General features: G+C 40.7%; 1 protein-coding gene across 1 annotated transcript in view; it reads left to right on the top strand.

The window, feature by feature from the left end:
* The first annotated feature begins 351 nt into the window (after positions 1–351).
* The window catches only part of MBNL1 (muscleblind like splicing regulator 1), a 161,440-nt gene continuing 137,589 nt past the window's right edge, over positions 352–24,202 (top strand). Inside the window, exon 1 of the mRNA XM_087818371.1 lies at positions 352–535. The gene's annotated coding sequence lies outside the window, so the exon portion shown is untranslated. The remainder of the gene's footprint in view (positions 536–24,202) is intronic.

Raw genomic sequence — 24,202 nt, 5'->3', positions numbered from 1 at the left:
CCCAGCGAGTCGGAGGGAGCCGCGAGCCGTGGGAGCGCGTCCCGCCGCCCCGCGCCGGGAGGCCGGCGGGGGACGTGGGCGATGGGAGATACCACCGGGCGGCTGCGGGGACGCGCCTCGCAGCGCCGGCTCGGGCTTCCTCCCGCTGTCCGCGCCCACCCGCGAGCGGCACCCCCCCGCGGGCTCCGCCGGCCCGGGCGCCCGGCGGCGGGAAGTCTCGCCGCGCCTTTGCGCGCCGCGTGCGTCCCGGCCCCGCGCGCCCGCCCCGCGCTTCCTGGTGGGGCTGGGCCGGGGGGGAGGGGCCGCGCAGCGGCAGCAGCGGCGGCGGAAACCCGAGCGCGGCGATAAGAGGCTGCCCGGCGACATGCAGCAGTCTTTCCACTGCGGCTGAATGAGTTGTGGCGCTCGCGATGCTCCCGTGACCCGGCGCTGACAAGTTCAATTTTAAATCGCGGGCCTCTCGGAGTCGGGACTCCCACAATGCCTTGGGCGCTCGGTCGGCAGTCCGGCTGCCCGTGAAAAAACCATGTGAGAGGTAAGTTTCCGCGCTCGCAGTTGGCCCGCGCCGCCCGGCTGCCCGGCATTGTCTGCGCGCGCCCGGGGGGGACCGGGCCGGGGAGGCGGCGGGACGGGCTCCGGGCTGCGGCTCGCGGGCGCGGGGACTGGCTCGCAGCGGCCGCCGGCCCCCCGATCGCGGCATCCAGGGCTGGAGGGGGCGCGGGCGGGAGGCTGCAGCGGCGGCCCGGCTCCAGCAGCCCGTCCCCGGGCTCTGCGGACATGTCAGAGCGCAGCCGGCTTCCAACTTGGCAGGAGAGAGAGACAGACAGAGGGAAAGAAAGGGGGGTGGGGGAAAAACAGGTGCGTGCAAGTGTATTTGAGCAACTTAATGACCTTCGTCGGGGGTGGGGGGAGATGCGAGTCCATCCGATGGGAGCCACCGTTTGTCCCAAGAGGTCCCACATCCCGGTGCCCGGGGCTGCCATCCAGCCCGCTTTGCATCTGGGCCAAATATGTGCACGCAAAGGTTAAGTCTCCGCCGGTCCCCATAAATTACGCATGACATGTTTAGCTGGGCTTCCTTATATGGAGAGTGCTGTATTTCAGTCCCCTCGGCCTTTTTGCCAAGTTTACGGGGCGGAAGACGCCCCGCAGGAGAGGCCCCGCCCCGCCCCGCCGTTCGTGGTGCGTCACCCCGCGGTCGGGGAGTGGGTCCCCGCGCGCTCCGGGCGGAGCCGCGGGCGTCGCTCCCCGGAAAGGCCGAAAGGAATGGAAAGTAGTTAGTCCTCGGGTTCTGGTTTTTAGACAAAAGCAGGACAAATATGTGCAGCGCTCCCCCCTCCCCCGTCTGCAATTTTTTTAATTTTTTTTTAAACGGAGCCGGAATCTGTTATTGGTAGTAATGTGTCATGTGAGAATACTTTGATTGCAGAGCCTGTAACACGAGCAGGTATCTGGGGGAGCTTGGGCTTGCCCCTCGCGCAGCGCTGTGCAGCTGCAGGGGTGTTGCCAGGGGAGGAACCGCGTCCTGAAGCCCCTCCCTGCGCCTTCTTGCGGGGGGGCTCAGCGCGGGGGGTGGGCTTCCCCAGGCCTGAGGGTGGGACGCGCCCCGAAGGCTCTGGGCACTGCCCTGGCTCTGGGTGCCCATCAGCACGGGCACAGGCGACGGCAGACGGGAGGGAGGCTCCGCCGGGCCCGAGGGGTTTCTGAAACGAATGAACAGACCGAGGGAGAAGCCGTGAGGAGTGCCCCTGGGCTGCAGGCCCCGCGGCGCCCCTGAACTGGACTCGGGGCGCGGCGTCGCTGCCCCGGTGAGCGCGGGGTCTGCGTGTGAGCCGGGGCGCTTAGCGCGTAACTGTTGCAGCCGCGCTGCGGGTTATCTCCGTGCGCTCCGCCGGCGTTGCTGTGTGTCTCCCTGTCTCGGAGATAAAACATTATCCCCGAGACAAGTTACAGTGAAAGTTGAACGAGGGTAGAATTCGTCCTAAGAATATTCAGCTCAGAACTTAGAATGCCTGAGATGTCGTTTCAGCCAGACACTGAATAAAGTTATTTTTGTAGCCCGAGAAAGCACATTTGTTGCCACTTGTATCTTTGCTTTATTAAAGTGGGTGACAAGCACAGCTCAAAACTGATTTTTAGGAACCGGCGGTGTTCTCGTTTTCGTCTGTGATACATGTATTTGCACGGGAGTGGACGATTGTTCGGTTATTGTGTTGTTAGAACTTCTCACAAGGTGTAGACAGAGCCTTCAGCTTTATTTGTGTAATGGGGGGGTTTCCTCACTGAGGACTACAAAAGTTGCCTTTTGTGCTTGAGGGAACAGGTTGGGTCAGCACCAGAAAACCTGTTCATCCTTCCATCCGCCTGTAATTACAGCGTCATCTAAGACATAATAATCAGGTCTTCTTATTACTGAGAGACTCAGAAAACCTCACATGTGCTGTGTTTAATTTTTTCCTCATGTAACTAAGAACAAACTTGCGTGCAGATGCACATCCAGTGTGATACTCTCTGCAGCCAGGCCGGCAGAGCACCCAAAATGTTTCATGGTTTGAGATATGATGGCGTGTGTTTACATTTCCACATTTGAGGCAAACTTAGTCTCCAAGTTGAATTCATTAAATTTTGCTTCCAACATTCTGTTCTTCCTCTGGGCACAGAATTCCTCGGAAATGAAACACTGGGTTCTGTTCCAGAAAAAGAACAGAATATCCCAAGGTATCTCCTGGGAGGAGGAGGGGAGGGTGGGGGGCAAAGAGTAAAATTGTATTTCTCATTGAGGGAGGAGGTGTTCCTTCATTATATAAAATTTCCTATCTCCATTGTAAGCAAAAAATAAATTGCCCTTGCATTTGTCATTGTCACCATACATCAGGCCTGTGTTAGGTATATCTATTTATGGAAACAGAACTGCCTTGCTGCATCTTCTGGCTTTCTGCTTTGCTAGGAGATGCTCAGATTAGAGTTCACCTTAGCTCTTGCTTGGACGAAGCTGAAAAGAATGGGTGGTCGGGGTTTCTTATACTCTAGAAAAAGGCGTCAGCGTGGGCAGTAGCTATGCGGGTCTGGGGAGTGGAAGAAGGAAGTGAAATACATTTACTTAAATGTTTGGCTCAATATAAAGTCTTAATAGCGGTACTGGTCATAGAGCATGTTACACAGGAAGATTTTAAAGTGTGTGGCCTGTCAGGCCAAAAGCTCCGTATTATTGGAAATCTCGAATGTGCTGTACAGTAGAGTAGTTGCTAGCCGCACGTGGCTGTTGAGCACTCGAAATTTGGCTGGTCCAGATTGAGAGTTACTTTGAATGTAAAATATATACTGGATTTTGAAAACTTTGTACGAAGGAAGAATGTAAAACATCTGATTGATATTTTTATATTGATTATAATATTTTGGATATAGTTGTTTCAGTAGACTATATTATTATATAATTTCACCTGTGGTTTGTCTTTTTTAAATTTTTAAAATGTGGCTATTAGAAAACTTAAAATAACAAATGTGGCAGGCATTACATTTCTGCTGGACCGTGCTGTTCAAAGGCACTATTCTGGGAGAAAGCCTAAGACTTTGCTGGTCAAAACACAATAAAATGAACTTTTTTTTTTCAAGCTAAAGACATTTGGTATATGTAGAAATTCCTCATCATTCTTATCCATTATAACCAAAATTTTAGAAAACAGACCACCTAACATCTATTTTTATTTCCTCAAAACTACTATTTAGTTTAGAGATTTAATGGTGAGGTAGTAATAACACAGAAAAGGCTTATAATTAGGGGATGAGTGTTAACACCTCTCAAAGGCCAGAATAGAGTATGATTGCTACTTAGGAACATTTTAGAGACACTATAGTTATCATTGTCCCGAAGTTACCAAACATAAACGAGTCACTAAAATTTATTTTAGAACAGAGCTTTCAGTAAATAACAATTATCTTCAAATGTTTAATATGTGTTTTCCTTGGCTATGACTTTCCTCCCTTAGAAAATAAAAACACCAAATAAATCCAAACAAACTTCTGACCAAATGTTAATCAAAGGTGAATTAATTCACCACGATGAAAATTTTCATCTGTAGGGGAGAGGGCTCTGCTTTGAATGTTAGAAAAGGTACAAGTACATTTCTGCAGTAATGTTATGGGCTTTGAAGAATTCCTATATGCGGAGACAGTATCTTTATAATTTGAACACATTCTTGAAAAATCATCTGACTGGTAAACAAAGCACAATGGCATAGGTCCTGGAAACATTCCTTTTAGATATTTTCATAACCGAAGTTCATTTTGCCATGTGCAGTAAGAGTTAGGCTGAAAACAAAATGCAGTTCTTTTCTATCTGTATAAAATATGCTTACTTTTATTTCCCTGAAGGATGCCAAAGATATAAGACAGGAGGGATGTAGTGGAGTTTTTTTTTGGTGGGGGGGAGGTGCAGCAGATTTTATAGGGAACCTCCGAAGAATTGCCTTTTGGCTGGTTGTCATCTTGAATCTGTCTCCCACTATATGAGACATAGCTGCCATTAGTGTCAACACATGTTTGGAGCGTGAGGGAACCAGGATCCCCATGAACACTGAATATCATTTCTGATGAGTCATGGAGCATATTCACTAACGGCTGGAGAATTATTGATTGCAAAGCAGAGGATTCAAGAAGAGCTACTGACATACGGCATTCCATGTCTCTAGACATATTTTGTATTTTTAGATTTGAAGTAGGGAAATTTGTATGTGGTGTTTTTCATACTATAAAAACATACATTTCTGTAAGTATTACATCTATATCCTCGGAGAAACAGCAAATACACGGCTACAGTTTTCTACATGTTATTATTAGTTTTTAAAAAATGATTCCAGTACATTCCTTTGAGATAATTATTCTTGTTTAAAAAAATTGTATTTGACACTGGATTTTCTTTATATGTAATAATGATACATTCACATTTTTTTTTTTTCTGTCATATCTGATTATGAGAGAGCATTACCTTTACAGTGGCCTTTCAGCGCTCAATGGGGACAGTTAACTCTCATGCTATAGAAAAATAGTCTGGGGCAGGTGGTGGGAGTCAAGTTAAGTTCCAGAATAGGAGAGCATAGGGACTGCTGTGGGGGAAAACTTGGGAAAAGCTGGGAGCCATTGAATGAACTTGCCACATTCAGTTTCTCCAACCAAAGACCCCTCCCCCCATTGATATTTCTGTTTACTAAATTTTAGTTTCAAAGTGCCTGTGAAAAGATATACCAGTTCCTATAAGCACTATACTTGTCTACCTTTATTTTGCAGCTCCAATCTTTGTTGCAGTACAAGTAAAACCATAAACAGACCACAAGGGGATAGCACGTTTTGAAAAGTGCAACACATTATAAGTGTAGAAGGTGATATCAATATTATTGTCATTTTAAAATGATCATATCTTTATATATTTATTACATTTTTGTCTGTATCTTGAAAGGAGTAATAGACTTTGGTGGGGGGAGGGGCACAGACAACCTCACAGTGTATAGATTTTACGTTACCATGGCAGATCTGACTAGATGTGTGGCCTGCGGAAAACTGTTTACTCTTTCTGTTCCTTAATTTCTACATCTCTGAAACGATAAACATATAAATAATAATTAGTAGTAGAAGCTGCTACTTGTTTTACATTTCCTTACAAAATATCTAATCTTTTTACAGCTGGAAAATAGGCCTTAAAGATTAAGTAGCATGACTAGAAAACACTTTTTCAAAAATATGTATTTTTATTGATTTCAGAGAGAGGAAGGGAGAGGGAGAGAGAGAAACATCAGTGATGAGAGAGTCCTTGATCGGCTGCCTCCTGCACGCCCCCCACTGGGGATCGAGTCCCCCAACCGGGGCATGTGCCCTGACCGGGAATCGAGCCGAGATCTCCTGAATCATAGCTCAGGCAGAAAACACTTTTTGTCACTTGTAGAGCTATGAGTCTTATTTATTTTTTCCTTTATCTCAATGTCCATATTTTTAACCGATTTTTTTTTTGGTCTTGCCTCCAGTGCTATCTAAAGATAGTGAGGACAATGAGAGCTATAAACAGTGATTACTAACATTTTGGACTACATTCTTTGTGCCAGAAGGTTTGTGAGTTAACTCCTGTATCCCTCAGAACCACCCCATGACATGCGTGGGTACCATTAATATCTCAGTTTCACAGATTTGGAAACAGGCACAGGCCAGTTAATTGCTCAAGGTTACTTAACGAGAAGCTGCACCGTGCAGCCTTGGACCAAAGTAGCCCAGCTCTAGAACCCATGAGGGTATGTAAAAGAATAGGAACAGATGAAAAAAATACTTGTATTGGGTGCCGATAGGAGATTGAGACCATCCATCAGCATTTTGGAATACTCTAGTCGTGTTTTCTCCAGGATTCAAGGAGACTCCGGAAGAATGGGGGGAAACCATTAAGATGAGAGAAGAGGCATGGGGAGGCGGGGGGCAGTTAACAGGCAGGAAGGAGAGAGGAGTCAGGTGGGAACGAGATTGGTAACTACAGGTGGTAAGTTTGATACACAGTGGGGCACATGAGCCAGTTGGCCAGGCAAGCCGCCTTACGGGAGTTGGGTTTCAGTGCATTTTCTAGAGGAAGAGTAGGACACAAGAAGTAGAGACTGTAGAATAGAGATGAGGTTACTAATTGAGGGTAATGATGGGAATGAAAAGGAAGACGTGTGCTGGGGGAAAAGTCACAAGCTTGGGATCCAAAGGATGTAGCAACTGATGTAGACATTAAAAGCGATGGGAGGTATTAAAAATCATTTTTAACACAGAGCAAGATTTTTTAAAAACTTTTCTTAAAAAATTCCTTATTTAAAATTTTAATGTTATCCCTGTTCATCACATTGCTACTTGTGAGCTCTTTTAGTTGTAAAAGAACTGTACTTTAAAATATCAGCAAGAGAAAAATACTTAAAATCATGTTTTATCAGGGACTCTACCTTAAATAGAAGATACATGTTAAATGTTTAAAACACTTCATTTCGTGTCAAGCTCTTTAAAAGCACTGGATTTGATGAATTATAGAAGATGCCAAATTTTTTATCCCAAATTAGTAATTCTAAAGTAAGCATAACGTCATCTTTAGGGGTATATTGTTATTTGCTAGGGACGGCCTCATCGTTGGCCAGGCAGCCCTGGCCTCGTACTAAAGTTCACACAGATCGCCAGTGGGAGCTGTCCTCAGCGATGCACCGGGTGGCAGAGAGATTCATGATAAAACCAGTTTGCAATGTGCTCAATGTGGCTGACGTTTATACTTCTCAGACCTTGCTATTTTAGGGAAGGTGTCAGTATAACTGTGATATTCTTTTTCCTGGACATAAAAATCTTTAATAATCAGACACTCTTAGAAACAGAGTGAATTACATATGGGAATAAATAAGCAGTTGCATTGAGTTAGCAGCTACCTGGAGTTGTGAAGATACTTATATTTCAAATAGAATAGAAGACTTTATAGGAATACTCGTAGGCCTTTTTACTTAAGGTCCTTACATGCTTTTAGAAGTAAACAGCTTAACATAGTTTAAGTGGAAAATATCATAGCAATGATAGATTATGTTTAATATACATGGAGAAATTCCTATGAAATCAAGACAGGTTTTGAAAAAAAGAGATATTTACCACTTATTGTTTATTTAAATGCTCTGCATCCACGAAAGATAATTTAACAATTGCACTGTTCATCTATCTTTAAATATAGTATGTTTACATATAGAACAGAGGAAATAATATTAACAGTGCTAATATTATGTGAAAGCCAACTTAGTACATCTTTTTCTGTTATTAGACATTTTTTGCCCTTACCTGGATTTTGCTTTGTACTATACGGATGTGGTAAAAATCTGTTTTGTTATATTGTTTAAGATAATATTTAGGAAATGTTCATTTTTAAGTAACTAAGATTAAATAGTATTATAACTGAAAATCCCTGTTTGCCTTCTCTGTTCAATGGGCAAATTTTAACTGGACAAATGTACGTCAGATTATTTTCAGCCATTATTTGCATTTCATTGCTGAAACTTTTCAGGGAAAGCTGCATTGTCAACTTAGTGGCGTTCGCATAAGGTATTTGGTCTTAAATACCCCATCACCAGGACTCTTAAGAGTTTTGATGGACATAGCAAAAGCGAACAACAGGGAATACAAGCGAGTCTTTGACCCAGGTGCAGAGTCTCTCTGAGGTATTGTATTACCTTCCCCAAAAATAATTTGAAATGTCCAGAGCAATAATTGAGACTGTTGGTAAAATATATACAAATAGAATTCTGCCTAATGCTTTCTGGGGTACCACATTTACTGAAAATTGCATGTGGGAAATAACTGTCTTGGAGAAATACAGTGTTGAGGGTGGGATTTTTAAAGTAGATACTGCTTTGGGAGCAATTAATATAGGAAGAAATTGTGTCTGTTTCTCAGAAATGGAGGATCAAGTTTAAGTGCGGAGGCCTTTTCACTTACTAAGTTGTTTTACTTAGCTAACAAGAAGGTTAACTGTAAGGTTAACAATAAGGTGATACAGGCAAATGACTTCACCCTTTGTGTCCTGCCAAGTAATTAACAAACATATTTTGCACGCCCGTTAGATGAGGTATTGTAGTAGGTCAGGAGACAGGGACCCAACGGAGAATTACATAGTTTATATTCTTCTTTGACATGGAATTGGCTTATAATTGGGGAGCAAGATGAGAAATTGGCATGTAACTGGCATGTCGCTGGGGAGACAGACAAGGGAAAACGTTAGCAGTGCACCTGAGTATAGCTGAGTGCCACAGGAGGACATTCACAGAAGGAAGCCTTTGTGGAACCGAGTGGTCGGGGCATGCTGTGTGGCGGAGGTGACACCTGACGTAGGCCCGAAGATTACACAGTCTTCAGGATATGGGGAGAAACGGTGTGAACAGGTGGAAGCCGTGAGCGTAGGTGCCATACTTATCTGTGCCTCTTCTCTACGTGACACGTTGCTGGCTTACGTTCTTTTGGGAGACACTGTCTTGTAACTGTGCTAAGCAATTAGGGAACAGGCCTCTGTGGCAGGAGCCACTGTCCTCTGATAGAGGTAGAGATAAGGAAACTGAGACTCAGAGAAGTGAACCTACCTGTCCACGTTCACACAGCTGGTGAGCAGCCAAACGCAGTAGCAGCCAGGTCATTCCTCACTTAAAAGCCAGCATTCTCTGTTTCCCCTTTAGGAATCTGCCAGGAGTGAATGTGGTATAGTTACGAGGCAGTAATTTTAAAAGTTCACCTGGACAACAGCTGACATAAGAAGGTATAAATTTAATTTAATAGGCCGGCGAATAAATTTTTTTCTTTTGCGTTAACGTTGGATTACGAATGGCATGTCGTTTGACAAATGCTTATCATTTTTTTATTTATAAAAAACTAAACAAAACAAAACAAACAAGGCCTCCTGTCTTCAGCAGATAGGATAAAGGCTTGCATTAGTGTGACGTTGCATTGCATCCGGGACCCTTTTCAGGGGAAGCTTTGCACAGGTCCAGGAGATAATGCACTTCCAAACCCGTAATGGAACGCCAGAAAACCGTCACTGCGACGTGACGGGGGGACGCCGGGGCGCATGGTAAATTCGTTTGTCATCCTCTCGCGGTCGTTTATGCTCTTTTGGTGCATCGCTCTCACACACCGGTCTGTGCTCTCTGCCACGGTGAGGCATAGCTTGTGATTTGAAAAGATAACCTATTCATTGAAGACTTGTTTGGAGACGCGTCATTTTGCTAACAAATCCCCCTCTTCATAGAGTTATGTTGAGCACATACCAGGTCAAATTGTATATTGTTTAGAGGACAATGCAAGAATCTTATGCCATTGCTTTTGGCCTCGAAGGAGAGCACTCTCATTGAGCGAATGTTTACTGAGCGCAGTTCTCCACGGGCCACCTACCATGCTGTGTCCTTCAGAGGGTGAAGAGCTGAGTGGGATGTGCCCCGTGCTCAGCAGTGTCCGGTGCAGTGATCGAAATATTCACAAGTAATGTACGGGCGAAACAAAGTGGGCACGGAGGAGCCAAGAATAGGCTGCTTGTGGGCAGAGTGTGGGATTTTCCCAAAACCATCCAGTAGACACATGAACTCTTTCTATACTTTGCATATTAGAGAAAAGGCAACATCAACTCACAGTTTATTAAAGTTCAGTATTTAAGACATTTATTTTCCTGTTCGAGCATTTGGTAAATAAACATGATCCAAACATAGTGTCGCCCTGGATGAGGCAGAAGAGACTGATTGATTTCTGCTGTTGGTACTTTTGGAGAAAGGCGGGACATAGGAATCATCGAAAGCTTCTTCACGCTCAGTCCCTGATCAGGAGATTAAAACACGCGGTCCTGACAATCAAGTTTCAGAGCCTGCGACTTTTTTGTTAACAGAAAAGAAAAATCCGTAAGCGGGAGGTGCGCTGTATTTAACTTGAATGACAGAGGGTTTCAGATGTGCACACGATGCTCTTTTTCCCTCCGGCTTTTCTTTGTGTGTAGGAAATAAAGCTGTACTTTGTAGGCTGGCTTCCAAACTTCCGAATGGTGACAGTGCAGCCGTGCGTGTTCTCAGAGACCCCATTCAGCCGTGAAGGGTCCGTTCCTGGTTTCCAGGATCCGATCTGTGTTCTAGGTTAGAAAACTCAGAATTTTTATTTTGTCACTTACTGTGATTCATTCTTGCCCGTCAACCTTTAAAGTCCACTGCATAAAAAAACTGCACGATCATACTCCGGCTGAAATTTATAAGAGAAGTTAAGGTTATAGTTCTGCTTTTCTGAAGTGTAGGGCCTGAGGAAAAATGTGTATTCATGGTGAAATAATGAGAACAAAACAGAACCACTGAAGATTAGGCCATGAGCAATCATAATAATTATAAAAATAGTTACGTGCTTGCCAGGAACTTATTTTATACATGTGACTGTGTGCAGTTCTTACACAGCACTGTGAGATCTGTATGTTGCTGGCTCTCTAGTTCACAGGATAGGGAGGCTCCTCAAAGTTAAGGTCAGTTAATGTGCTCAAGGGTCATGTGGCAAGGTGCCCCGGGTGCCGAGGTCTCAGCCCAGCAGTTTTGCTATTTGTTTGTATGTTTCCATCAGTATGGTACCAATTAAGTACATAAATACTCATAGTAATATAGATTTGGGGCCTAATCCAGGTTAGTTTTAGGAAGACTAAGCGAAGGAGATAAAGTGTAAAAGGCAGGTTTTGAAGCATTGTGGTCATAAAAAAGCAGAAGATGGAAGAGGCTTTGAGGTTTCGCTGGCTCGGGAGGGAGGGCCGTATCAAATGGCCTAATCTGCCTCTGTGGTTTGCACACCTAATACCCTGTGCCCCGGCACTCGCCAAGATCAGCAAAATCTACTTTTAGACTCAAAATCATTACCACCTGTGAAGTTTCTGATGTCCCTTGTGAATGACATTGCACTCTGCCAGTTGCTCAACTGGTTGGCTTTAAGTTGTACATCGTAAGAAATGTCTTGAATCCAAAAAGTGTTGCAAGTGGTCTTATGATCTATACAGCTACATTATTGGAGGCATTGGGGTAATTCCATTCATTTCTCTCAACAATGAAAAATAGAAATCGGTTGCGAACATTCAAATAATCAAATGTGTCATTGAGAATTGACATTCGCTTGGAGATTTCTGATTGTGTTTTCTCACTTTCTCCCCAAAGTAATTAGAGCACGTCTGTGTGTATGTGTGCATATACGTGTCTTATATATGTTGTACATGTATATCCCAAAGTAGTACATAATTTATAGCTAAAAACAACAGAATAAATGAACGAAACTAAGGGATAATCATTCACCAATTAATGTGATTTCATAAATTTGCCTTCAAATTGTACACTTAATATCATTTTGTAGTTCTCTGGACTGATCACAGGTAGGACTTGTGAAATTGCAGTATACCATAGATACTAAGTAGAAACAAAAGATACTGTGATATCCAAGTATAAATTTAAATATATTATTACTCCGTAATAGTTATCAAGGCTTCAGATCACTTGATAGATAGTATTATTAAGAACTTTAATCTGTGTCTTAATGAGCTAATTTCCATTACTGTTTTCTTCTCTTGATGTTAAACTTTAACCTGTTCACACAGCAACAGTTTTGTTTGTTAATGACCTGACATTAATGGATTTTAAAAAATAGTTTCCTGTCATGTACCAGGAATTCTCCTGTGTATTTTTTTCCTCCTGCATAATTTTTAAGAGAAATATTCCATGCCGATGTACTAATTTTCAGGGAAGAAAATTAAGCACCTATATTTCAGTTCACTAGTTCTCTGATAAATGAAGTATAATTAAGCATGCAGATTCTGCAACATCTGCTTAAATATTAATTTGGGTTCTTTTATATTCTAGGCACTGTATTAGGCATTGCATATATAATAGTTAACACAAACAGATGCAATTATAAGAGTGCAATTATAAAATGTAGACATCTCTCAAATCTGAAATTGGCCATTGCAGAAATAATGACATTATTATGGTCCTTGTTGCCACAACATTTAAATAATATTTTCAGTAATTAAAAAAAAATTATGTCTAGATGTCAGCAAATATTTATTCTAAAGCTTCTATCAACATTAGGCTGACTGTGTATAAGCAAAGTGTTTTCATGTAAAAGTGCCATTTTATGCTGAGAATGACTGCTTTAGGATTTAGTGGGAGAAACAGTATCACAGAGTCATGCAGAAAGAGAAAACTCGGTTTTGAGTGGCAGCACGCCATCCGGAGTTTAAAAGGTCAGGCTAGTACAGGAGGCCCCAGTTTTGCTAGTCAGTGTCCAGCAGAAAGCTGTGACAGCCGGGCTGATACAGCTGGAAATATCCGCAGCCTTGGAAGCCTTGAGCCTTTCGGAAGGTCATTTTGGCATAACGGTGCGATTCCCAGGCAAGGTCGAGCTGGACAGCCGGGCAGGAAGATGGGTTGTGATCCCAGCAGCTGCACGCCGTGGGGCAGTTGTTAACCGCTGGAACAGGGTCCCCTAATTCTGTGTGGCCGTCTTTCATGGACATTTATAGAGGAGCAAGCTTGACTTCGGTGGGCGAATTCTAACTTCTCTTTTCTGAATCTTGGTGTCGCATTTATAATCTTACCTGGTACCAGGACAAATGTGGTTTAATTTTATTTATGTATGATGGGTGCTCCATCCCAAAAGGACCCGAGTCGGCTTACAACAGCAAAGTGCACATAAAATAGGACTGTAAAAAAGAGACGTAACAAATCAATTAGAAGGAAAAGAGATGAAGCCGGTACTTGAGATGAAACTGAGCACTAAATTTATCTCTCAGCTTTCTGGCAACCAAAGCAAAAGCTTTAGGAAGTAAGAAAATCCCCAGTTTATTTAATAAGATTTCTTCATATGCCATATACAGTCTTATTCTTAACCCTGAGGGTATTTAGTAAATATTCCGACTCTGCCCTTGGGTGAAATCTTGGAATGGATGAATTCCAATTAATTAGGAAGTGAAGGCAGAATCCTTGCTGACTTGGGTCCCACCCCCATCCCGCTTTGTCCCCTCCATCCCATGGCACGTGGGTGCTCTAAACAGACCGAATCTGCAGTGTTCACGTCTGTGCTTTTCCATGTCCTGCCTTTGCTCTGTGTTCCTTCAGCCTGGGTTGCCGTTCCTTTTTGTCCGTAACCAGACGAGACTCATCCTTCCACGCCTGCCTCAGATGTATTTTCACTCATGAAACTACCCCGGACATCTCTCTCTAAATTCCCAAGTTTTATTGTTCTCTCTGCTGTGTACTTCTCCCCGTTTTTAATGTACAGTTATTTGTGGGTTGGTTTTACATCCCCAAATTCTTCCAATCTGGATCCGTGTTTCCCCCCTGTGTCTGTCTAGGCTACAAAAGAGGGTCATCGGTAAACTTAATATAATCAATACATACTTTACTCACATATTGTTTATTTTTAATGAATATGCTTTTTCACTTAATAAGGTTATTTCCCGTATTGGATGCACGTGTTTGGATTTAAGGAGAGCATTTCTTTTTCTTGGATAGTAGGGAAGAAAGAAAGAATGACAGCAAAAAAGCATGAGGCACAGTTAGAACAATGTCTGCAATTTTATTTTCCAAAGGAGATCTTTTGGGGTAGTGGAGCTGGGATTGCAATATTTTTATAATTGTTTTGACTTTGGGCTTTCATATCAGAAAGGAACTTAATATTTACGATTTCTCTGTGTCTAGTATAAAAGAGAACAGGTTTGGTACAAGTAAAAGAAAATATCATTTATGCCATTTCAAGCCCTCAGTGCTTCCTCCCTAGTATAATTTTCTGTGGTTTTAACTGCTGTCAAAAAATCTGACTCTGCGTGGCTTAGAAGTGTTTCAGACAGCGATTCCATCTGCTTTTCAAATACCGTTTTAGTGGCTGATATAGGTCAGCCTTACTCTGTGCATATTTGCTTAACATATACTCAGTTTTATACTTTCAGAGCAGAATTCCATTTTGCTTATGTAGGTTTCTACCATTTGAGCCGCTCTCACGAAAGCTCTGAAGAAAATGTAGGCTCCTCTTGCTCAGAAGGCAGACAAACAAAAATAAAATCATGCTCAAGGACCTCTTCTTCAACAGCTAATCTTTAAATCACTTAGTAAGTAGCACCCTGTGTTGTATTAATTATTAGATTAAAACTGATTAATATAGTCTTCACTAAGAAGAAACTGATAGTGCAGTGTATAATTTCACATCTCTAAGTGTACATTGTCAGCGTCCAGGGCATACTCCAGAGATGTACAAGAACAGCAGCATCCATCTCTCAGCTCTATGAAGGGACCGTCTTTTCTCCGTAAGAATCTATTCGCAGGGCTTTCACCTTCCCTTACACCTCGGTGCCGGCCACAGTGATGCAGGCCTGGGCCTGTCACCATATCCCACTCCACCCCCAATCTCTCCGTTTGATGGCTTCTGTTATATTTATAGTCATTGTCGTTTCCATAAAATGTGGCATGAAATTGTCAGCATGTGCTATGAATTAAATTTCAGATTTGATTCAGAAGACTTCATTTGGGGTCCTGATTCTTCCGTTAAATTACCTTAGGGGACTTTGGTGAGTCGGTCACTTAACCATGCAAGTCCGACTTTATTTGTTCCCAAGTGGTAAAGTTGTGAGTAGCAGATGGCAAAATTCAGATGAAGGAAATTGTATACTAAAGTATAAAAGATTATTTGCTAGTATTGAACAATAATAATGTATAAGTTCTGGGGGAGGGGATACATTTTTCTACTTGGCTCCTCCAGTAGAAACTTTTTATTAAAGAGCCAGAGGAATACCTTGCCAATTTTAATGTATAAATTGAAAACAAATGTAGCACAAGCCAATTTCTCAAATGTTAATTTCTTTAAGGGTTATTACTTAATGACGGAGCATAGTTTGTAGTTTTACCTAAAATAAAGTGGTTCTTACTGTGAGAAGATTAAAGCATTATTTAGGTCTTTTTTCCCTATTAAGTTTAACTCAGAGGTTTCACTGGAATTTAAATAAAGAGCTAGGTTTTAGTTATATACGAAGAACATGATTTCACTGATTTCTATGTTAAATTTTTTTCTTTATCTTTTCAATAGTACACATCCATGCAAACATAATTCATACCTACACACCTATACAGACATCGATCCTTACTTCACATTATATCTATTTAAATTGTTAATAGCAATTGATTTTATCCTTTTGTAGTGATTGTATAGCTGCTTGTTTTTTCATCTTTTTGCAAAATAATTTTACTACTATAAATTATTATAAATATGAAATAAGGAGACAAAATATCACTCTCTCTAACCTATTTATCTTATGTATATGTGCATTTGACATTTAAACAATAATAGGAATGTAATAGAAAATTTTTTAAAATTTGATTTTAAACGGGGGGAGAGAGAGAGAGAGAGAGAGAGAAGCATTGATGTGAGAGAGGAACATTGCTTGGCTCCCTCCTGCACGCACCCTGGCTGTGGCTCAAACCCACAAGTTGGGGATGTGGTCTGACTGGCAATCAAACTCGTGACCTTTTGGTGCGCGGATGATGCTTAACCAACTGAGCCACACCAACCAAGGCAATAGAAAGTTTGAAGAATGCTTTGTGATCGCTCTCCAGATTCATCCAGTGTATCGCTTCAGATATACTGGGGGGATTCTTTTTACAAACCAAGTGGATTTTGCCTGCTGACTTGGAGTGGACTGTTGCTGAGCAGGACTAAGAAAACGTGATTTGAGACATGACGAGTATTATATGATGAGTAGTATCCTAAGTGATGTGGAGGGCCATACATGGCGCCTGATTTAAAATAATATTTTAAAAAATGAATATAGCAGAACTTTGGATAACATTTTGCAGGTATGTCAGTTTTCTGTCTAGTTGGTAGAATGTAATCCAAAGGCATGTTACCAAATCTCAAGCAAGCCGTCTTTTCAGGATAGAAATTGGGTTTTTAGGAAATTATTGGGTAGAAATACAATAAATAATTGCTGATGGGAGTAGTATGTTAGCTTTAGTTGATTGCTAACATTTAATGGAATTAAGAATAACCTAGAGAGTTTGGTTAAAGTGTAAATTTCTTCCTGGCCTTTATCCTTAGTAGGTCTAGGCTAGGTCCCAGGAGTACGTATCTTTAACAGCCCCTTCTGGCTGACTGATTAAGACAGTCTAAGAGTCTTTCTGGAGCATTAATATCCCAGCACAAAAAGTTTTGCTCTTGATAAACTGTTGGCAGTTATTTGAGGTTTTTAGCCAGCTACCAATGCATTATGATTTACCTTGGGAAGCTGGTCATTGCTCTTTAAATGCATGTGACGCTGTTGGAAACACATAGAACTTTAATCACTGTCTCATTAGGAGGGTGTAGTTGGCTCTTTGGATTTCCTCATGTGTTACAGCTGTCCCAGAATGCACAGACCCTTACGGACAATTAACATAATTAAGAAAGGGGTGTCCTTTTTCTATTTAGCAAAGGAGCTAGACCTTAAGCTGCCACGTTAATTTTTTCATTGTGGTTTCAGTACATATTCTCTTTGGGAAAGTACAAAATCCTAAGAATAAAATCTTTGATCTCATCTCCTGAGAAGCATGATTTTATTTATACTCTGACAACATGCTAAAATCACATTGACAAAAAGATAATAAAAGCAGTGAAAATGCCCACATTTTGCCAACCAGGCATCTTAAGTCTTTTGAAAAAATCCAGTTTCAGGTACTTCTTTATTCTATGAACTGTTTTAATAATTGAAAAAGAACTGTCTGAGGAGGGCAAAGTGAAGGATGAATATTTTATTTTCTAACAGGGCATACGTCCATTGGCAAAAATCATACAAGAGTATATACCTGTCTTGGTCATTTTAATTGGAAGTTCATGTCACTTGAGGAGAATACTGCACTCCAGAGTCAGAAATGACTGCAAGAGGAGCCCTAGCCCTGGGGGAAAGGACCGCATGGGAAAATGTGTTTGGGCCTCCATGAGTTCACCGGTTTTATTGTGCCTTAGCTAGTTTGATAACATCTTGCATTATTTATAGCAGTTGTCAGAAACCATTTCCTTTAGTCAATTAGTGTCTAAAAAAGGAGGGAGTGGAGCAGGATATTTTCTGACATAAGTAGAAATAATGTGTAAAAAAAGCATTCCCGTAACCATAAGATATTGGGCTCTCAGAGATTTTCCAAATAGAACATGCCCCTCAGACTGTTAACTACACATTTTGTTTTTATTAATAAGAATAGTAAGTTACATATTGTTTGTTTTGATACTCTGTCACCCCAAACATTTATTCAGACTTTCCACTCCTGTTCTTTGGCAGATAATTACAAAATATAAATATTGGAATTGTTTTAGCAATGAATGATTTATTTTGAAATAATTGGAGTTGAAAAACTGATTTTACAAATGTTTTCATTGATTAGCTGCCATGTCAGGGCTAACAACTCTAAATGTTTTGCAAAATGACAAGGCTTCAGTTCTGTTTGTAGGAGAAAAGACATATATCTTTTGCCCATTCCCGCAATAGAAATTTACAGTCTAGATTTACAGTCTTTTTAAGGTCTAACATAAATTTAACAAATTCATTGTTGGTAGAAGTACACTTTAGTAAACATTTTTTTGGGGACAAAGTTTATTCTAGTTCAAAGTTCATATATGCATATATTACATGTTCTGGGTGTTTATATTATTAAACCCACTCAAATGTAAGCATAGTTTGGTACATAAAATTGCAGCATTGCTTGAAATAATGAAAATTTGTATTAATTTAGGTGACCACTAGTAAAGAACTGGACGTATAGTAGAGTAATACATAGTTGTTAAAAAGTACTTACGTTGAACTATCTATTGGAAAAGAAGGATCATTAACATTTATTGTAGAAAGCAAGCCTCAAATATGCTTAGAATGTTTCCATCATTTGTGTAAAATGATAAACTGTTTATGTATATATGTATGCATATGAATAGAGAAAGAACTAAACACATACTAATAATAGTCAGTATCCTTGGGATGAGAGGGTTCTGCTTTGGCAGTAGGGGGAGAGGAAATTCAATTGGACTTCCAGTAAAACCCTTCTGTATAGTTTAAATTTATTGTAGTGAAACACACTCATTTAGTGTTGTCAAAACTAAAAAAAGAAGAAAGGAGAAAAGGAAGGGAGGGAGGGAGGGAGGAGGGAAGGCAGGCAGGCCGGCATTAATGTATGTGATTCATATAAATTATTTGCTAGAGACGTCTGTTCATCATCTGACCTTATATTTTCCCGTCTCTTCCATTATTATTTAGTAGCATCTCTATATAGAAAATAGCCTTATAATTTATACCTATGCCCAATACATCAAAAAAAGCAGAGCCATAGTTAAGAGTAAAAACTTAATTCTTTGACTTTGAAATAATTAAGATTATTGTGGTCACTGGAGATGAGAAAGTCTAGGTGTAGAAGGAGAAAAAAAGATTCAAAGTCTAAATAGACAATGTTTGGTTGAAGTTTTAATTTACTCTTGAGCCTTTACATTTCTGATATGAGATCCTTTATTTTCACACCCTTAATCACACCACAGGATAGGTTTTATTTTATTTTATTTTATTTTACATCTCTTGGCATTTTCCTGTATGTTTGCAAAGTTACTGTGAATGAATGACCCAGAGACTCCAGTTTTGCATTGTTGTTAGATGCATATGTAATGAGATTTCAGTTAAGTGTTAGGTGTTCAAGGAAACAGAGCTGTGACACCGTGTGTGGGAAACGATTTATGTTTAGATATACATTTAGTTATCATGGAGACAGATTATCTTTCTATCCAGTTCATCTTATGTTTTCAGACTTGTAGATCCTCTCGGTGTATTTTTCGTTTTTATAAACTAAGCCTTATAAGAAATATTGAGGTAGACACAAACGAAATATATAATATACCTCCTTGTTACCACCCTTTTAAAGACCTGTGGAGCTGCCTTTTGGAATTTTATGCTTCTGCAAAATACAATCTGAAGCTCAGGGTTATTACATAGCAATTGCAATAATATTAGCATAATTTGTTGTTTTTCAACATCTCATCTAGTTAAACATGTGAGTTCTGTAGAACGTTCCGGAAAGAATACATAAGCTGCACTGTAGTGAAAATAGCAGTTGTCAACACATGTCTTTGTAACATATCTTCCTCCTTTAAACCAGGAAAAAACAACTGGGTCTTGACTCACTATTAGTCAGGGAAAACAATTCTTATTTGTGTGTGAAGATATGCAAATTTGTGACTTTTGATTTTTAATATATTTTTATTGATTTTCAGAGAGAGGAATGGAGAGGGAGAGAGGGATGGAAACATCAATGATGAGAGAGTCATTGATCGGCTGCCTCCTGCACGCCTCCTGCTGGGGATGGAGCCCGAAGCCCCAGGCATGTGCCCTGACCGGGAATCGAACCCGATCTCCTGAATCATAGGTTGATGCTCAACCACTGAGCCATGCTCGCTGGGCACGACTTTTTTTAAAAGCTCAAGTTAAACTGAGATTCTGATATTTTATTGTTATGGGAATCAATTCAGTTCACATTGGTGTATTACTAAGAGTATCTGAGATTCATTAAAAAGGTAATATCTAAGATCAAATATATCAATCAATGGAAATATCAATAGAATTGTTACGTTAAACTATGTAACACCTTTATGGCTTGAATATTTGTAAAATTTGCAATAAGAGCTACATATGTGAAACTATAGGGACTTTTACTGATTAATGGAAAGGAGGAAATGTTTATGCATTGTGTTGTGTTATGGGAAGTCCACTGATTCATTTAATTAGGATGCATTCAAGTAACACTATACTATATTCACAACTGGTTTCATTTATTATATTCTGAAGAATAATTATTTTAGGTCTCTTTATTTAACTATAAACAGATTTTTATATACTTTTCTCATAATGATTAATAATTAAGCAACATATTTTGGGCACTCTTTAGTAGAACTAAGCCAGTAAAAATTCCTAGATTGAAGTTGCTATGTTAGGTTTTTAATCAGACATCTGGAAATTCAGGATTTATCTATTAAGATCAAGCTTTTGAGCTCAGATATAGTTGATGGTATTGAGGGCTATTGCCACATTAAAGCTTTAGAAATTCTGGGAAGTATGGCAATTATGATTATCTGGTCCTAATAGAGATATGCTTTATAGTTTGGCCTGAATTCTAAAATTTCTTCACATGTTGACTTTATTGTTTATCTCAACTGAGCATGCTCAAATGGGAAACAGGCATAAGTTAATTATGGAGACCTTGATGACCACTGGTTGTGAGAATGATTTCTGCCTTGGAAGGAAAGTTGGACCAGTGGGGCAGAGAGGTACACATGCAGCAAACTTCAGTGATGTGCAAGGCCCATGGGAGGATTGCCTCAGTTCTCTCATTAATCAATTTCACACTTATTTTTGAGTTGTGCAATAATGCTATTAGGGAAGCACAGATGAATTTGCTGCCATTTCTCAAGCACTGAAGATCATATTTAAACATGTTTCAGGCAGCGATACCACCAGTTGCAGTAAGAAGATAGGTGGTGGTGGTCAGAAGATATAAAGATTGGATATTAAAACAAAGATCTTGGCCCCTAGTTACTATGCCAAGTAAAATATAACTTGGTTAAGTGAACTTCAGAGTCAAGGTCAGTAATTATGGAATTGCATTGGGAATGACATTATCACAATGTATTGCCTTCCATTTATTGTTCACAGTTTGTCCTGCTCATTTCACATTGGTTGATTCCGTTGGGTCAGTGCACCAATCTTCCTGAAAATTGCCAGGATGGTGACATTGGGTTTTTCCACGCTTTAGCTCTTGAGCACATACCAGCATTATTAATTTTGTTGAAGTCTGTATTCTGATTATGAAATGATATAGACAGATCAGAAATGACTACCTAACACTAACAAGAAAGCTTATTTGTGTAATAAATATAACACTCAAAATAGGATTACTGTTTTTTGTAGATGAATGATAAAGTAGCCTGTGTAGCGTTATTTCAATATACTTTTTTTTTTTTTAGACTAAAAGAAATGTTAAAAGGCTTCCTGTTTGAATATCATCAGAAAAAAATGCAAATTTTCTCTTCTTTTGCCAGAATTGAAGACTGATTCTGTCAGAAATTCACAGATAATTGTTTAAATGCTCCAGAATTTGCAAAGCTGCGTGTAACTGTTTGCAGTTACTCTGTGGATAAAAACATTTCAGCAACGTCACAGTTAAGGAGGAATATACATATGGCTCCACGTTAACTTCGTTGCCTCGTGCTCTTTCCAGTGCATGGGGTTTGGGGCTGGTTTTGTTCAGTTAGAAAGGCGATACTGGCAGTGTCTGAAACTGCGAGTCTGTAGCCCAGGTGTTGTAACTCGTAGAAAATCCTTGTGAGCCGGCGTTCAAATACGCAGAGAAAAGATTCAGTCCTGCCGCAAATACCGACTGCTGGCGTCCTGCGGACCGGGTGCCGAGTGGGCCTGGCTGCTGCTGGAGAACTGGCCTGCCCGCTGCCCGCTGCCCGCTGCCCGCTGCCCGCTGCCGGGGAGCTTACATTTCTCTGCAAAGGCCGATGAAAAGCTGAGTGTGAGATAGTGCGTGATATTGTGCCGAATACTAACAAGTGTGTGAAGAAAAGCAAAGCCAGGGAAGGGGCTAGCACGTCAGGCCGGTGTTGAGAGGAACAGAAGGTTGGGTATTTTTTCAAAATTAAATTTCCTGGGGTTGCGTTGGCTAATAACATAATTTTCAGGTGTCCTCCTCTGCTAACGACCATACTGTGTCTGTGTCTGTGGGTTCGTTTTGTTCATTCGTTGCCTCTTGCTTTATGTTTCACATGAGTGAAGTATTATTATTGTCCCTTTTCCATCTGACTTATTTCACTTAGCTTGATACTCTCAAGATTCATCCACATTGTCACAAAAGGCAATATATCATTTTTATGGCTAAGTAGTATTCCTTTGTGTGCATATGTATATATATTAAGAATAGCTCTATTCTTAATTTTTTGGGGGATCCTCCCTAATGCTTTCCAAAGCGGCTGCACCAATTTCTATTCCCACCAGCAGTGGACACGGGTTCCCTTTGCTCCACAGCCTTTCCAACACTGGTGTTACTTGTCTTATTGATAATCTATCCTAACAGGTGCGAGGAGATGTCTCATTGTGGTTTTGATTTGCATTCCCCTTAAGGCTAGTGAAGTTGAGCGTCTTTCCATGTATCTGTTGGCTATCTCTATGTCTTCTTGGGAGAAGTAGACATTTCTCTGTTCAGGTCCTCTGGTTGAATACTTTTGATAGTGGCCTGGAAAAGCTTCTAGGAAGATAACTTCGCAGTGGAGACTGGATGAAGGCCTGTTTAGATGCAAAGCTAGTGACCTAGAGTATACAAAGTCCAGCGAGCCCTTGTGATAAGTTTATCTTCTAATGATCTTAAAGCCTTTTAAATTTAAAAATTTTGCCTGATAGAGGAATCCATTCAACATGAGCTTTTTAATCATTGTCTGAGTTAGAGGACTCACGTTTTATTTTGTCTTAAATATAAATACTTAAGGGACAGTAATCGTTTTCTAATGTGAGGGCAGTTTAGTTAGTTGCTTTTGGAATGATCTTTGTGGATAGTGCATCACTCCTAACGCTCCTTCATGATTCCTCCGTTAGGAGACCACTTGATGATCAGGGAATCAGACCTATCAGAGTTTCAAAGGGATGCTTCGACAGACCTTAGGTTGCTTATTTGAGTTGGTGAACACAGCCTTTCTTCTCTTGGCAGCAGCTTGCCACCCATAATACCTTGCAGCGTGTCGACCAGCAGGCCACACTGACGGTCGCTGTGCCGATCCAGACACTGTGTGGTTGAAAGTTATCTTAATTTCGCAGCAGTATTTCCAAAAACAGTCATTTGCTTATCTCCTTCATGATTTTTGCCAATATTTTACTTAGTCTTATTCTTTAAATTTTTTTAAACTTTAGCCTGTTCCTGAGCTCTCATACCTGTGTAATCACAGGCTTGATGGGCTCGCTTTATTATTCTCATGCATCTGTTAAAATCTTGTTTCTGTGTCACTTAAAATGGCTATGGTGCTACCAGGAGTGTGTTACCCGTCACAGAAACACTGACCTCAGCTTTTTGTTACATGGAGTCCAATACTGCTGAAGACTGCGTTAACCCATTCAGACCACAGTTTTCCCCAGATAATAAATAACAGCTTTGTTACTTTATTTAGTAATGTAGAGAAATGGCTATACAGCCTCTAGAAATACTTGGTTGTATACTGAAATCTTTGTTAATATTTGGGACAAACCGTGGACAAAAGATTTTTCCATGAGCTAACTTAGTAGTAAAGTACTGGTTTTCCAAATAAGTTTACTGATTTGTTATCTGTCTATTCACTTACTAAATTTATTTAACAATGCATTAAATAAATTACTGAAGTTAATTATGGACTTGTTGACACCAGTGAAGGGGGTGAGAAGTTACGGTTTTGGACAGGGGCTCCTGCTTTGCCCCCTCCAAATACACGCCGTCAAGTCGGACATCTCTTCCAGTTAGATTAAAATTGTCTTCGTAAAAAAGAAAATGGCCTCGTAATTACTCAGTTAACTTCCTCAATGTGTAACCTATTTCAGAAATCGAAAGCTATAAAAAAAAGTCCCTAAAATTCCCAGCTAGCCACTCTGAGATGTAATAGGACCAACCTG

This window comes from Miniopterus natalensis, chromosome 6 (genome assembly GCF_054644295.1).
Source record: "Miniopterus natalensis isolate mMinNat1 chromosome 6, mMinNat1.hap1, whole genome shotgun sequence".
In the NCBI taxonomy this organism is placed as follows: Eukaryota; Metazoa; Chordata; class Mammalia; order Chiroptera; family Miniopteridae; genus Miniopterus; species Miniopterus natalensis.
This window is presented reverse-complemented; position numbering and strand designations above follow the sequence as displayed.